This window comes from Rhinolophus sinicus, linkage group LG05 (genome assembly GCF_036562045.2).
Source record: "Rhinolophus sinicus isolate RSC01 linkage group LG05, ASM3656204v1, whole genome shotgun sequence".
Taxonomy (NCBI): Eukaryota; Metazoa; Chordata; class Mammalia; order Chiroptera; family Rhinolophidae; genus Rhinolophus; species Rhinolophus sinicus.
The window spans coordinates 16310777-16324902 of NC_133755.1; the positions used below are offsets into that span (position 1 = coordinate 16310777).

General features: G+C 49.3%; 1 protein-coding gene across 9 annotated transcripts in view; it reads right to left on the reverse strand.

Moving 5' to 3' along the window:
- DNMT3A (DNA methyltransferase 3 alpha) overlaps positions 1-14126 on the reverse strand; it is a 118987-nt gene that overhangs the window by 24721 nt on the left and 80140 nt on the right. The gene's annotated exons all lie outside the window — the stretch shown is intronic.

The window sequence follows — 14126 nt, forward strand, 5'->3', positions numbered from 1 at the left end:
TTCCCTAATCAGCTCGCTATCGGATCCAAGACCCGAGGGGGTGCCTGAAACCTTGGAGAGTACCCAACTCTATACACACCGGTTTTCTCGCTATACAAACCTATGATGAAGTTTAATTTCTAAATTAGGCAGAGTAAGGGATTAACAATAACGAATAAAATAAGAATAATTATAACCGTATCCTGTAATAAGTTATGTGAATGTGGTCTCTCACAATACCTTTGTACTGTTACCATTTTTCTTACGATGTGAGATGATAAAATGCCTACGTGATGAGAAGTGAGGTGAAGGAGGAGGCCCTGTGACTGACCTGACCATACCTCAGAAGGAGGCTCATCTGCTTTCCGAGGATCTTGGGTCATTGAGCCTTGGTGGTGTCAACGGCTGGGGAAATTTATTGTTTTCGACTGTGGCTGACCTCCAGTAACTGAAAGCTCAGAAAGCAAAACTGTGGAGGGAGTGGGGGAGCCACTGTATAGCAGTTCCTTCCGTGCCAAGTGCAAGTCTATGCAGCTCAAGAAGACTCCATTCCCCCCCCCCCCCCGGAGGCTCCAGGTGGAGCCTCCAGGAACAGCCTCAACCATTTCAAGCTCCCTCCTGAGCAAAGGCCCCAAGGAGGACAGACACACAAGGAATTGACAGATTCAACTAGACTTGGAGGGACCGGAAAAGGTCCCCGAAAACATCTGTAAAGACAACTGTATCACAAACACGAAGCCCAGGGGGCCAGGATGGCTTAGAAGCCAGCGAAAGGGTGGTATGGATAAATGAGATTTAAGAGATCAGTGCAGAGCAGAGACTGGTCCTGGGGGAGGAATCAGATTTGCAACGAGGGAGGATAGGTAGGGAATAAGAGCTGTTAGTCTGGGGAGGGAGGAAAACCGTTGCCCACCTCCCACCCCCAATATGACTGAAGCTAAAAGAGTTCAAAGAAAGATGCCCATGGGTAGATCCAACAGCAGTGAAGAATAACCACAGGTTTTCTGACAAGAGGAGATGAAGAGGTATTTTGGAAAGACGAGCCGGGTTTCGTTTTGCAAGATGAACTAGAAAGAAGAGCAAAGGAACGGAAGGGGAATACTCCCAGAAGCAGAGGGCTGTTCGGCCAGTGGCACTTGTCAGAAGCTGGACTTGGATCTTAGTTCTATCATCATGACCTTGAACAAGCCACTTACCCCAAGAAGTATGTTTTTTTTTTCATTTGCAAAACAGGAGTGATGACATCTGCCCTCCTAGACCCTGAAATACCAGCATCTCTAAAGGAAATAATGCCCTAGATACCTGGCTTCCAGCCACAGTCAGCTGGAACACATAATACTAGCTAGAAAAGGTGCTGGTGTGATGAAGTCAGATGTGCTGTGAAGGAGAGCCCACCATCTCCTGGGGCTCAGCACCCTTCTGAGCAAGCAAGCCCTGAAGGAGGAGATCTCCCAATCAGAGTGCCTTCTCCAAATAATATTGGGGAGTACAGACTTCTCTCTCCCACCCCCCACTGAGACCCAGAATCCATACAACAAGAAGGAGCCATTTGACAAAAAAACAGGTCCTCTTCTGCTCCAACACATCTTTCAACCCAATCAATGTATCTGCTTGGTACAATGTTTAAGAGACCCCCTAAGTAGAGATGAGAAGCCCTGAATTTATACCTCTTGCATGCGTCCACCCTTTAAGGAATGCCATATGACTTGCTTAGCTGTTTCTCTCACTGATTCCTCCTGGGCATCCAGGCCCTGTCAATAGGCCGTTTTAGACCTTACCTCAGTCCTCTCAAAATGAAGTCTGTGCTCTGGCTCGGCTGGCTCTTTTTAATATCACTCTATCTTATCTATGGCATCTCCTTTCCATTATTACTTATGGCTAAACACTCGGTTGGTCTTGAGACTTCTTCAGACAGTGAGGAATAATGCCTACGCCTGTGGCCAGGTCTCAAAAGTGTCAGAAGGGACCAGGGCCCTCGGTTTCACTTTCTCTTGGCTGACTTAAAAAGTAACCTCTCCCTCCAGCTGCCAAACTTCCTCATTCTCATTCTTTAAAATGAAGCTCAATCTTACCTCTTCCACACAGCTCCCAACTTAAGCAAAAAGAAGCCCAAACTCCAAGGTGTCCCCTCGCCAACCGAGAGCTGTGTCCCTCTGCGGCAGCTATCGGACAGGAAAAGTTCCGTTTCTATTCTATCTTGAGATTTGTGCCTTCTTTGTGCTCTGTGGGCAGAGAGAAGACTCCAAAGCAGAAGTGACCCCATCTAGGGCAAAAGGTGACTTTAGTAAAAAGTCAGGAAGAAACCAGGTGGCCTTCTAGGATCCTCAGGTCACATATGTCCTCAACCTTCCAGAATAACCCTCCCAGGGCGATTACTGGGCTAGGTCTTTTGACTGAGATAAAGGTAGACAACCTAAAATAGCAGGGTCATGTAAAATAGCCAGGTTCTTGGAAATGTTATTTAAAAAAGTATGTTGAAAGGAGAAAGTCCTGGATGAAAAGGAGATCTGGTGAATGTCAAAAGCCTAAAAGAAGTGTTGGAGAGAAAGTCTCCGGCATGGTCCAGAAGAGAGGGTGACCTGAAAGAGAGGGCACGTTTCCTGTTTGGCAGGCAGAGAGCGAGTGATTCAATAGGCCCGATGAAAATACCTCCTAAGGACACCTGACTCTCTCAGTCCTGCTCCTGTATTCATCAAGCAAACTTCTAATTTTAATTACATTTTCCAGTGACTCTGATACCAGTAACTTGCCAGAAAACAGCAGGACAAGTAGGAGGATGTGTGTGGCAAGGACACGTCCTGTAATAAGGTGGTAAATTTAACATTCTGGTATGTACGTCACTCTCGTGTGTCTCTGCAGAGCGTGATCATAATAAGTGCCATTACTTTGACTTTCCATCTCAGAGAACTGCGATGAGACACGAGGCCATGATCCCCAACCAAAGGGCGGTCATTCCCACAGTTCCGGGTGGTCATTGCCACGCCTGTGTGACTGATTTTAACATTTACCACTTGAGTCCCTTTACTCAAAATCAGAGAAGCCACCATCCCTAGGAAGCCATCTGCAAAGCCACACATTGGAAAAACACTGCATCTTTGCTGCCACACAAACATGCCCAATGACCCCCAAGGCCAGGAAGACTTTATCCAGATCAACGGCCATGAGATCCAGAGGGATGTCTGTTCTGCCCCCATCCTCCTCCCACCTCTGGCTTGGCCTCGATGCCATGCGAGGCACTAGACCTCGGACTCCTGCTGATTACATCAACACTCTGCGTGGCACTCAAAGCCCCCACAATCTGTCACACTTACGTCACACAGCCTACACTCAGCCCACCCACTTGCTATTCTCCAAATACGTGTTTTTTTTGTGCCTTTGCTCATGTTTCCTTGCCCCTCCCCTTCAACTCCCACCAGCCCATCCTACCTATCCTCTGGCCCGGCTCACCAGTTACCTCCACCATGAAGCTTTCTCTAGACCTCAGTAAGGTAGCCATTGGCTGCAGGTACTATGTAAAATAAATAAAAATAACAATTCAGTTCCTCAGTGGCGCTAGCCACAGTGCAAGTGTCTAAGAGCCAGTTGGGGCCAGGGGCCCCTGTACTAGTTGGCACAGATTTTAGAACATTGGTAGCATTGCAGAAAGTTCTAGTGGACAGTGCTGGTCTGGACCCTCACCCTTATCTACCCCCACTGAAAATTTACGCTGCCCCTCCCCCTGCACTCCCATAGCACTTTATAATCCTCTCTTAGCACCTGCCAGTTCTTGCCTGTGCTAAGGTGACTGAGTACTCATTTTTCTCCTCCACGAGATTAAAAATTCCTAGAGGGCCAGGACTAGATCTCATTCAGCTTCATATGGAAGCAGTGTGGGCCAGAGCTCCTTGCGGAATTGTAGAGGATTAAAACAGTGATTGCTGAACTCAAGTCAACATTCCAGAGCCTCATCCAGAATCCACTGTCCAAGTTCTCAGTTGGGGACAGGTTACTTTCCATAGCACAATTCTAAATGGGCTAAGAGGTCCAGGCCGCGGCTCCCCGAGAGGTGGGAATCTTCATCTTCCTATTTTGCTGCATGCAGGCCACACGGAGGTTGCAAGCAAATGACCAGGACTGGGCTGCTGGCAATGAAGCTAAAAATAGCCACAGAACCCACAGCAAGGAGTTAGCAGGACTTGTTGCTAGGGAGACCAGTGGCAGAGAGAGCAACTAAGCAGGGAGAAAGTGTCAGACCTGCACAGGGGAGAGCAGAGGCCATGGGAGGTGGGGGGCGGGCCCTAAGTTGACAGGGGTCCAAGGCTCCCACCTGGAGATGGTCTGCCTTCTGGCAGTTCCTGACTAATGTTCTGAGTGGGGCAAATGCTTCCCCTGTCCCTCAGTAACCCATTTCCATGGAAACCACCATGACTGGGGTGAAGTACCAGCCCCTGGAAGGGAGGCCTCTGCCTAGAGCTGGTTGTTATGGCAACATTCCCCCTTCCTGTCATTCTCTCTCTCCTGTCTTCTGTGGGGAAAGGTGGGGGCCTGGTCTTGGCTTCGCCAGCATGACCAGGAAACACCCACTTCCTGACAAGAGTAACCTGCAAGGGGCTTCGGAAGCTCCTGGGAACCCAGAAAGGCCAGTCGGTCCCCAGCACAAGGCAGAGCTTCCTTTTCTCTCCACAAGAGCCTCACAGATCATCGCCACGAGAAGCCCAAACTCACTGGGGTTTACAACCTCGACCCAAAGGGGTTTTTAAAAATATAGATTCCTGGGCTCTCTTATGGAGATCAGCAGGCTTGGGGTACGGCCCAGGAACCTAATAAAACCTCCCTGGGTAATTGTGATATGAGCCAGGTGTGGAAACCACTAATGGCCCTGGCTAGCCCTCTTCCAACTGAGGAAACTGACACCTAGAGGGGGAGAGCCCACCCAAAGGGGCAAAGCCATTAATTGAAGAGGAAGTGGTTTGGAGAGGGGTGGGGTAGGTAGGAGATGCAGAGGGAATCTCTCTCAGTGCACGTCTGGGGTGAGGTCCCAGCTCCAGGGCCTTTGCCTCCTGCTCCCGCTTCAAGCCAGAACATGCTGTTGTCCGATACTGGATTGTGATACAAAAACGAGCCTCTCAACAAGCTGTCCCTTATGGCAGAAGTGGAAGGTAGTGGGGCTGGGCAGTCTGGTTCCCAGAGTATATAGAATGGAGGCAGCCCAGGCAGACAATTTGGACTGAAAGAGAAATCCATCTTCCTTCGGAGGGAAAGCAAAAGGGTCACCATGGCAACCCACAGTGTGCTGGCCTAGCTGGGCTCTGTGCCATCATCCCAAACTTGGGCGCAGCATTTAGGCAGACGCCATAGGGCAGGGGGACCCCACCCCCATGCCAGTAGAGTTTTAGAACCCGAAGAGGCTGGCGCCCACTGCTGAGCCTGCCTGCAACACACTTAAACGCTAGGATCCAGGAGCACTAAGCCTCCTGAGCACCTGCCAGAGCCAGGCCAGGGGAGGACACTGAGGAGGCAGAGGGCACGGTGGAGACAGGCCTCCACCCTTCTGTTACTCACAGCCCAACTGTGAGCCCAAGACCCACCACACATGGAACCGCAGCCCTCATCCAAGACACCATGCCATCAGCTGGTAAATTATGTGGTCAAGATGCTTTCTCTGTGTGCTGAAGGCAATTCGGGGAGGCTGGGATCCGCAAAGGCAGGGACACTCAAGGGAGGAAGAGGGTGAAGTAGGAATGGCGCAACCTCCCTGCTGTCTCAGACAGGAATGGCCAGATTTCTGGGGGTATCTGCAATTGCATCTGCTTCCTGGCGGTGAAGGGAGGCTGAGAAGCACAAGCACAGCTGTCTGCCTGGCTGCTAGGGAGGAGGAGCTGCTTGGCGCCTGCTCTACGATCCCCTCAGATAAATTCTGACCAAGAGAGAAAATGAGGGATCAGGGAACCACCTTTCCGCTGACCCCTCACTTCATCTCTCCCGCCTCCATCACAAGCAACCCTCACTCCTCCCCAGTTTCCCCATTCTCTCCCAGTCACCACTACACTTCCTAATGGTGTGTGCATGAAAGCCCCAACTGGCCAGACCTGCCCTAGGCTTGTGGAACTTCAGCTGCCAGCCTCTTCCTCACTGCTCCCATCTGCTGCCTTCTCTTTCCCTACAATCCCTGGCCGGCTCCATACGGGGAAAGCTTCTTCCCAAACCCCAATCTCCCCTCCGGGTCACTTTCATCCCCCCTCCCGGAGCTGCTACGTGTGCTGCTAGGTGCACAGCTCCACCTGTTAGTGAGTGGCGTGTGGCATCTGGGAGGGGACCAGCGGTGGGGGCTGGCGTGCTCCTGACCAGGAAAATCAACAGAAGGAGGAGGCTGTAACATCTAGGGCTGAGCAGGGGGTCACAGCTGATGACAAGACCTTCAGTCTAATGGGACCGCAAATACCTGCTTAATATTACAGATAAGATCAAAGGAAGTCGGGGGGGCGGAACATTTGAGAGGTGGAAAGAACCTTATGACAAGTTTGCTTGAGGACATGTCGATGTTGTCACTTCGCTTTAGAAACCGGACCCTAGAGAGAAGTATTAATTTCATACTTGCAGGGGGATGTGGGTCAGAAGGAACCTCGTAAACCCTAAAGGCCTGGGCTACTTTCCCCTCCCCCAGGCCCTTTCCCCAGGCTCCAGGGGTCAAAGGGAGGGGCCTCAGGGACCACCATTCAGATTCAGGCAGAGCATTGCAGTAAAGGACAGCTGAAAACAGCAGGAACGCCTACCATCTCCATCCCAAAGGGAAAATTTGAATTCCTGTACCAAGTCCTTTCCGGCCTCTCGCCCCACCCAGGCTTGGAAGCGGTTCCCTAGCTGTGCCTGCCTTAGAACCCATCCTTCTCCTTGATTCGAGATTCAAGAGGGGAGTCTCAACCTTGACTGTACCTTAGATTCACCTGGAGAGCTTTAGAAAGATCTGGGCCGCAGCCCTTCACTCGACTCCAGATCTAAGGACTCCAAAGGAGGGGCCCAGGTGGTGTCGGTTACAAAAAAACTCCCCCCCTGGCCCCCCCCCCCCCCCCCCCCCGTGATCCCAGTGTGCAGTGACACCCGCCACCCCCACCCCATGTGGGTGACAGGGTGGTAGGTGATACAATAAACACATCTTTGGGGGACTCTCTTCTGTGCCAGATTTGGTTTACTTCAAATCATTCGAAGCTTGATGGTTCTCAGACCACAGAACCATCTGGGCACCTGGCTGGGAAATCAGATTTCAGGTCCCGCCCCAGAGATCCTGCCTGCCTCAGTTCAGAATGAGGCCCAGGAATGTGCCTTTTTATTCCACTGCCCAGGTGATTCTGCTGGAGTAAGACACAAACCCACCCTTTAAGAAACACTGAATTTTGATAGCACCTTTCATATGTATAAAGCATATCCAACTCAATTTCTGTTTTTTGTGGGGGTTTTTTGCCGCACGAAGTTGCCTTTCAAACAGCATCTAGATCCAAATATACAGGATACTGACTGTTTTATCTCTGTTCTTAATCCATCCGAGTTGGAAGTGAAAAATTAAAATATACTGCCCATCATTCATTGACTAAAAAGGAATAGGGCAACAGTCATAGAGCATCTGTGAAGGGTTGTTATGAAAGAATGGCAAGTCAGAAAACTGCTGAAATTCACACACACCGTTGGCAGGGAGAGTGTAAATCGAGCGGTGAAGGACCAGGGTGGCCACAGAGATCTGAAGCGGGTTAGAGAGGTCTCCACAGGTAGGTGGAAAGGGGGACTTGAGTGGGTCTCTAATTGGTTCTGGGACTCCTTCCAGAGCCTGTCCTGGATGCCAGCTGCTCTCAGACACCCCAAGTCCCTGGCCCTCCCTATCCTGCTCCTCGCAAGGCAGGGCTGCTCCCCTGCTTCAGGCTCTTCCCTCTCTCCAGCCAGCACTTGCCCTCCATGTGGATGACGAGTCTGGTTCCAGGCCCATCTTTTGAGCTGCCAGCTAACCCTCTCCCCATGGACAGCCACCCTGCTGGCTTCTCAAAAGCAGCTTGTCCAAAACCTAAGTCAAAAGTCCACCCAGGCCGGCCTGGTGGCTCAGGTGGTTGGAGCGCCGTGCTCCTAACGCCGAGGTCGCCGGTTCAATTCCTACATGGGGCAGTGAGCAACAGCTCTTCTTAGAGCTGGGCTGCTCAGGTCTGCCTGGAGCTGGGCTGCCATGAGCAGCCGGAAGTTGGTGGGAGCTGCCACAGGTTGCTGAGTGCTGCTGCGGGCTACTGTGTGCCAACGTGAGGGGCCGGTGGCCAGCGTGAGCAGCCGACAGCCGGCAAGAGCTGCCATGAGCTGCTGTGAGCGACCGACCGACGACTGGTGGCCGACAGCCGGTGGGGGAGCACAAGGCTCATGGGCCAGGGAGCTGTGTCCTACACAACTAGACTGAGAAACAACGGCTTGAACCGGAGTGGGGCGGGGGAGGCGGAAGAAGGGGGAAAAAAAGAAAGTCTACTCCCTCCTAAGAGAATATCATGACCTTGGGATAGGCAGAGAATTCTTAGCAATACACACATATACACACTAGCCAATAAAAGAAAAAAAATGGATAAATTGGACTTTATTAAAATTAAGAGATTCGGTTCCTCAAAATACATCCTTAAGAAAATGAGCAGTCACACCACCTTCCTGCCCAAACCTGCTCTTCCTCCAGGATTCCCTAGCTCACATAATGATACCCTCCACCATTCCCCAAACACCAGCAGGTTTCTATCTTCCCTCCAACCAGAGACAAGTTTTATCAATTCTATCAAGCCTAGCTCCCATGACCTGGCCCTCAGCAAAGCCGAAGGTATTGCCCCCCACTGGTCTTGCTCTAAACGTCCGTTCTCTGGGCCCCTTACAATGCTGTCGGCGTTATCGTCCTATAATACACTTCCAGTGCTCTCATTCCCGTTCCCTACTGCACACTGACGGCACAATGAAGCTGACATTTCTCATCGACAGGAAGCCTCCCCAACTCTCACACCCTACTTAGAGATCTCTTGCTGTTCCCTAAACCCAGAAGTTTCATGCCTCCTTCTCTTTGCCCTTAGTTCCTTTCCCTGAAATGCCTTCCTTATTTATCCCTAGTGGAATTCTCAAAGGACACCTCCTCCAGGAAGCTTTCTGGGAGTTCCCTGGCCCTCCTCTGTGCTCACCACTGTCTGTGCCAGAAGCACATCCACCCGATGATGAGGCTCTGGGTGAACACTACACACTCCCGCCTCCTCCACGAGGCAACCTGTGCCTCTAGGACAGTGTCCAGCCGGCTCCTCCAGGAGCAGCACAGTGCTGTGTGTATTTAGTAAGTACTGAGTTCAAGTCTGTTAACTCCTTCATCTAGTATATTGGCTCCTTAACAAAGTCCCAGAGTCCGGCCGACCAACTGAAGCTTGAACATCCCAGGGGTGTTTCCTTCACAAATGGTCTGGTATTTAGAACAAAGCAGAGACAGCATCACCAGTCTATCTTTCCATTGTCTGCCTCCTAGAAAGTGCTATGAAAATGCTTCTAAAAGTTGAACTAAATATGCAAGAAATCTGGAGGCACTCTAGACTCCAAACTCCCAGAGATTTCTTAGACCACCTGTACCTTAGGATCCCACTCAATGCCCTTCCCCACTGCCCCCATCAGGCAAACTCCTGTTCCTGTGGTGGGCCTGCACGACGTCTCTTCTTAGGCAAGCCTTCCCCAAGGTCCTGGGGCAAAACTAGTCATTTGCTCCCAGAGCCCCGTTCCTCATATTTCTGCAACGGCCCTTACTGGGTTGCAGCGCAATTTATACACTTACATGCCTATCTCTCCCAGGGGAGGGTGGCATCCCAGGGCGGGATTCTGACTTTCCTTTAAATTTGTTTCTGTAGTGTCTAGAAAATGTTGGAAGGCGGTAGACACCCAGACACTTTGGGTGTCATGGTAATCTTTAAGTATGTGCTCAGTTAAGGTTCGACAACTCTTTGAAATAATGAACGAATGATTGTGTGATTAGTGAAAAGTAGCAGGAAGGGGCAGATCTAGGTAGATGGGGACCAAAGCCAGAAGCAGGGATGTGAATCCAAGCTAAGAAAATGCGGCCGGAAGCTGTGCGTGTCAGAGGATGGGCACACTTCACAACATCACCTCTTCAGTGATGAATTCAAGCCCCTCCCTCATGCCTAAGTCTAGTGTGTAAAGATGAGCATCGTGTCCCAGCTTTCTGATCCAGGCATAAAACGACACAGAAGGAAATGGGACAGCAGTGAAGAGGAAAGGAACACTACACTCCAGCATTGAAAGTGAATTTGATGATTTTTTTTTTTTTAAGAACTTTGAAAGGATGCTTTATGTATGTGCCTCCAGGAGAGGCATATATGTGAGGCCTGCGAATTCACTAAATATTTAACTTAGCGTTTGTGGACAAGGTAGTATAGGATATAAGAGACCAAGGGAGCTACAGATCCTGATTCCAGTCCTCTGCCCCCCAAATTATGAAATTCTAGGATCTCTGGAGTTGTCTAAACTATTTCTATCACATTACAAATGAGGAAACTAAAGTGCAGAGAGGAGAAATTGATCAAGGGCAGAAACTGAGAGCAGCACTGAGGACGCCTGAATCTCATTCCAACATTCCGTTAATCCAATCTCACAACATCAAACATACTCGTATGATCATGAGAAAACAACAATTCAAGGGTAAGGGCTCGGGACCAAATGAGTGGAGCAGGGGGACCCGTCCTAAGGGCTTTGAAGAACCCAAACCTGGGGCCAGCCCGGTGGCTCAGGTGGTTAGAGCTCTGTGCTCCTAACTCCGAAGGCTGCCAGTTCGATTCCCACATGGGCCAGTGGGCTCTCAACCACAAGGTTGCCATGTTCAACTCCCGCAAGGGATAGTGGGCTGTGCCCCCTGCAACTGACAATGGCAACTGGACCTGGAGCCGAGCTGCGCCCTCCACGATTAGGATTGAAAGGACGACAACTTGACTTGGAAAAAGTCCTGGAACTACACACTGTTCCCCAATAAAGTCCTGTTCCCCTTCCCCAATAAAATCTTTAAAAAAAATTTAAAAATAAATAAATAAATAAAGAACCCAAACCTGGCAAAAATGGAGCGGCCTGAACACCCATAGCTGCAGAAGCCAGGAGAGGCGGCGGGTGGCTGGAGTGCTGGGCCAGCCCCACCCCTCTCTTCTAACCCCATACTTCAGTTGCAGGAGAAGCCAAGACTGAAAACCAGAAAGACTTAGTTCTAGTTGAATCATTTGGGTGCAAAACAGAAGCAGCATGAGATCTGAAGCCCAGTTTTGCCCATGTAGCCTCTCCACAAGAATTTCCATGGGGCTCTTACCTACTTAGCTAGACGGGATCTCAGATTCCTAACAGTAAAATAGGGATAAAAATAGTTCTTAATAGTAATTGCGGATCATCTGTCTGTCAAATGACAAAAATAATCCAATTTAGTAATGAGTTTGATAGTCTTTATTCAAGGGAGAACAATCCATGGATTGGGGGGAGAACAGTGCCTCACAAGCAGTGGGACATTCTTCCTGGGGGATTTTGGGCAAGAGTGAGTTTTACAGGGCATTAGAAGAGCTGCCGCGGAAACAAGGCTGGATTGGCTGGGAAGTCGGGGATTTCCTTATAAGGCTAGCAGGTCCTATTTTCTAGGGTAAGGTAAGCTAGCTAAAGCTGAATCGGAGGACCGTGATTGGTGTCTGTGTTGTTTTCTTGACAGGTGTTTCCCGTAACAGCAGGTGAGTTAGGTTTGGGCCTGTGATGTGGGCCGGGCCACTGGGGCGGCCTCCATTTTATGGGTCCCGAAATACGAATTAACTTTATCCTAGTTAAGGATTGTGATGAAAGTTAGTGCTCTTGGCACAATGCCTGGCATGTAGCAGGTGCTCGGTAAAGTCCTTCCCCTTTGGCGTGGTTCAGACTTTGCTGTGGCCAGATGCCGGACCCTGGGCAATTTACTATAACCCTCCCCACTGCTTGCTTTCTTACCACTAAAAAGTGGGGGTTGTTCTGAGAGCTTTTCTCTCTGTGTTCCCAGATGAAGTGAACACTCCAGTGTGCAAACAGCCCATCTATTTGGGAGAAAATGGAGAGCTTCTATGATGACAATTTCACAGCCTATCCGAAAGGCCAACAGCCCTAGATGTCACTATGGGTTCCAGGCTGTCACAGGAGTTCCTTTGAAACGTGCCCAACCTCTTGGCAAAGTATACGTGTCATGCTTGCTCCAAATGGCATCCTTTCTTTAAAGGCTGATGTTATTTTTGAGGCCACCCTGCAAACATTCAGGTTTTCCTTAGTTTATATATGGTGCATACATGAGGAATGTCTGCCAGTCAGAATACCCTAAACTGCCACCCACATCCCTGGCTAATAATTTGGTGTCGTCCTTAATGGTCTACTTTGCATTGCCATTTCTCATGTCTCCTGTAGTAAAGCCCAGGAGATCACACTTAATTCATCTATTCCCAAAGCCCCCAGCACAACGCCCCCTACTTAGGTGTGTAGTGATGGCTTACTAAATGGAATATAGCACAGCAGGAGAGGACCCTCTGGACAGCCACAGACTATCCTTCCCAGGGCAGACAGCAAGCAGAGTCTGCTGAGACTGCAGGGTTATAAGCAAGAGGAAGCAACATTTGCTCGGCTCACAGAAGCAGCAGCAACCCAAATGGCCAATAAACATATGAAAAGATGTCCAGCCTCACTTATTATCTGGGAAATGCCAATTAAAATCATAACAAGATACCGTTTGTTTGTTTTTTTCCCACCCATTAGATTAGCAAAATATTGATGTTGGCAAAGGTGGGAGTCTTCTCATACCCTGTTATGGGAGCATAAACTGGCGCTGCTCTTTTTGGAGGGCAATTTGGCAGATTTTATAAAATGCAAAATACATGTTCCCTACGACCCAGCATTTCTCTTTCTAGAAAAACACAGATGCACAAAGAGGCATGACCAAGGATGTTCACTGCTGCAACGCTTACGCAGTAAAATATTGTAAACAACACAAATGCCCACCAAGAAGAGAACGGTTAAATAAAATCATGGTAATCCATATGGAGAAATATAACAATAATTACATGGCTAGATTGCCCAGACCTACTGTAAGTGAAAAACCAAGCTGTAAAATGAAACTAGTGCAGTTCCACTTACATAAAAAAAAGAAAGAAAAAAGCAATTATATATTTACGCACACACATATAGATGGATAGAAAAAAATCATGTCATATGTACACCAAACTGATAGCATCAGGTACCTCTGGTGGAGGAATTAAAATTGAGAGGGGGGCGGGGTTTTTTACAGTAAGAATGTATCTGCGTAAAACTTATGTAATTTAAAATCATTTTAAAAAATGATTGAGCTCCTGCTAAATGTTAGCCCTGTGCTAGGAGCTTTAAATGTTATGCATTACCTTATTAACCCACACAACTCTGATATCAGAATTATTCATTCAGCAAACCTTTATCTAGTCCCTCCCGAATGCCAGCACTGGGGGCAGAGGTACTCAGAGTGCCAGCATTGAACAAGCTCTGGGTGGGTAGAGGCAGAAAACAAACTGGTGAGTGATGCTTTGCTGGAGCTGAGACACGCCTGCGAGAGCCGAGAGCCGAGTACAGCCAAGTCTAGCCACAGTGGAGGGACCTCAGCTTGGTGAGGTTAAGTGATGCCTAAGGTCCCACATCCAATAAGAGGCTGAGTCAGCATTTGAAGTAACCTCCAAAGGCACCCTTCCCTTCTGGAATGTCAAGTATTGCTACCTGCTGGGCAGCCTGCAGGGAGGGAAGGGAGGGGTTGTATCTGAGTGTGGGTTGGGGGAGGGGAAAGGATGGGAGGGGAGGGGTGACTATGATATTTAGACCAGATTATTTATCATCATTATTTCATATGTATAAAGCATCTAAGAAGTGTAAGGATGCACGAGTCCTTCTCTTCAGGTTAGGAACCAGGAAAGATACCAGCTCCTAGATCAGCCTGATTGCCTTGTAGTAATTTAGAATCAGGTTGGGGTGAAGAGATTACTGAGAGAGCCATAATATCACGGGCTACCGCTGAATCCACAAACCATTAAGTAGTGATACAAACAGTCCATGGCCCTTCTGGCTGGATGACTGTTTCAACTGCTCGGCTGGCCTCTGCACCCTCTGCCTCGGGT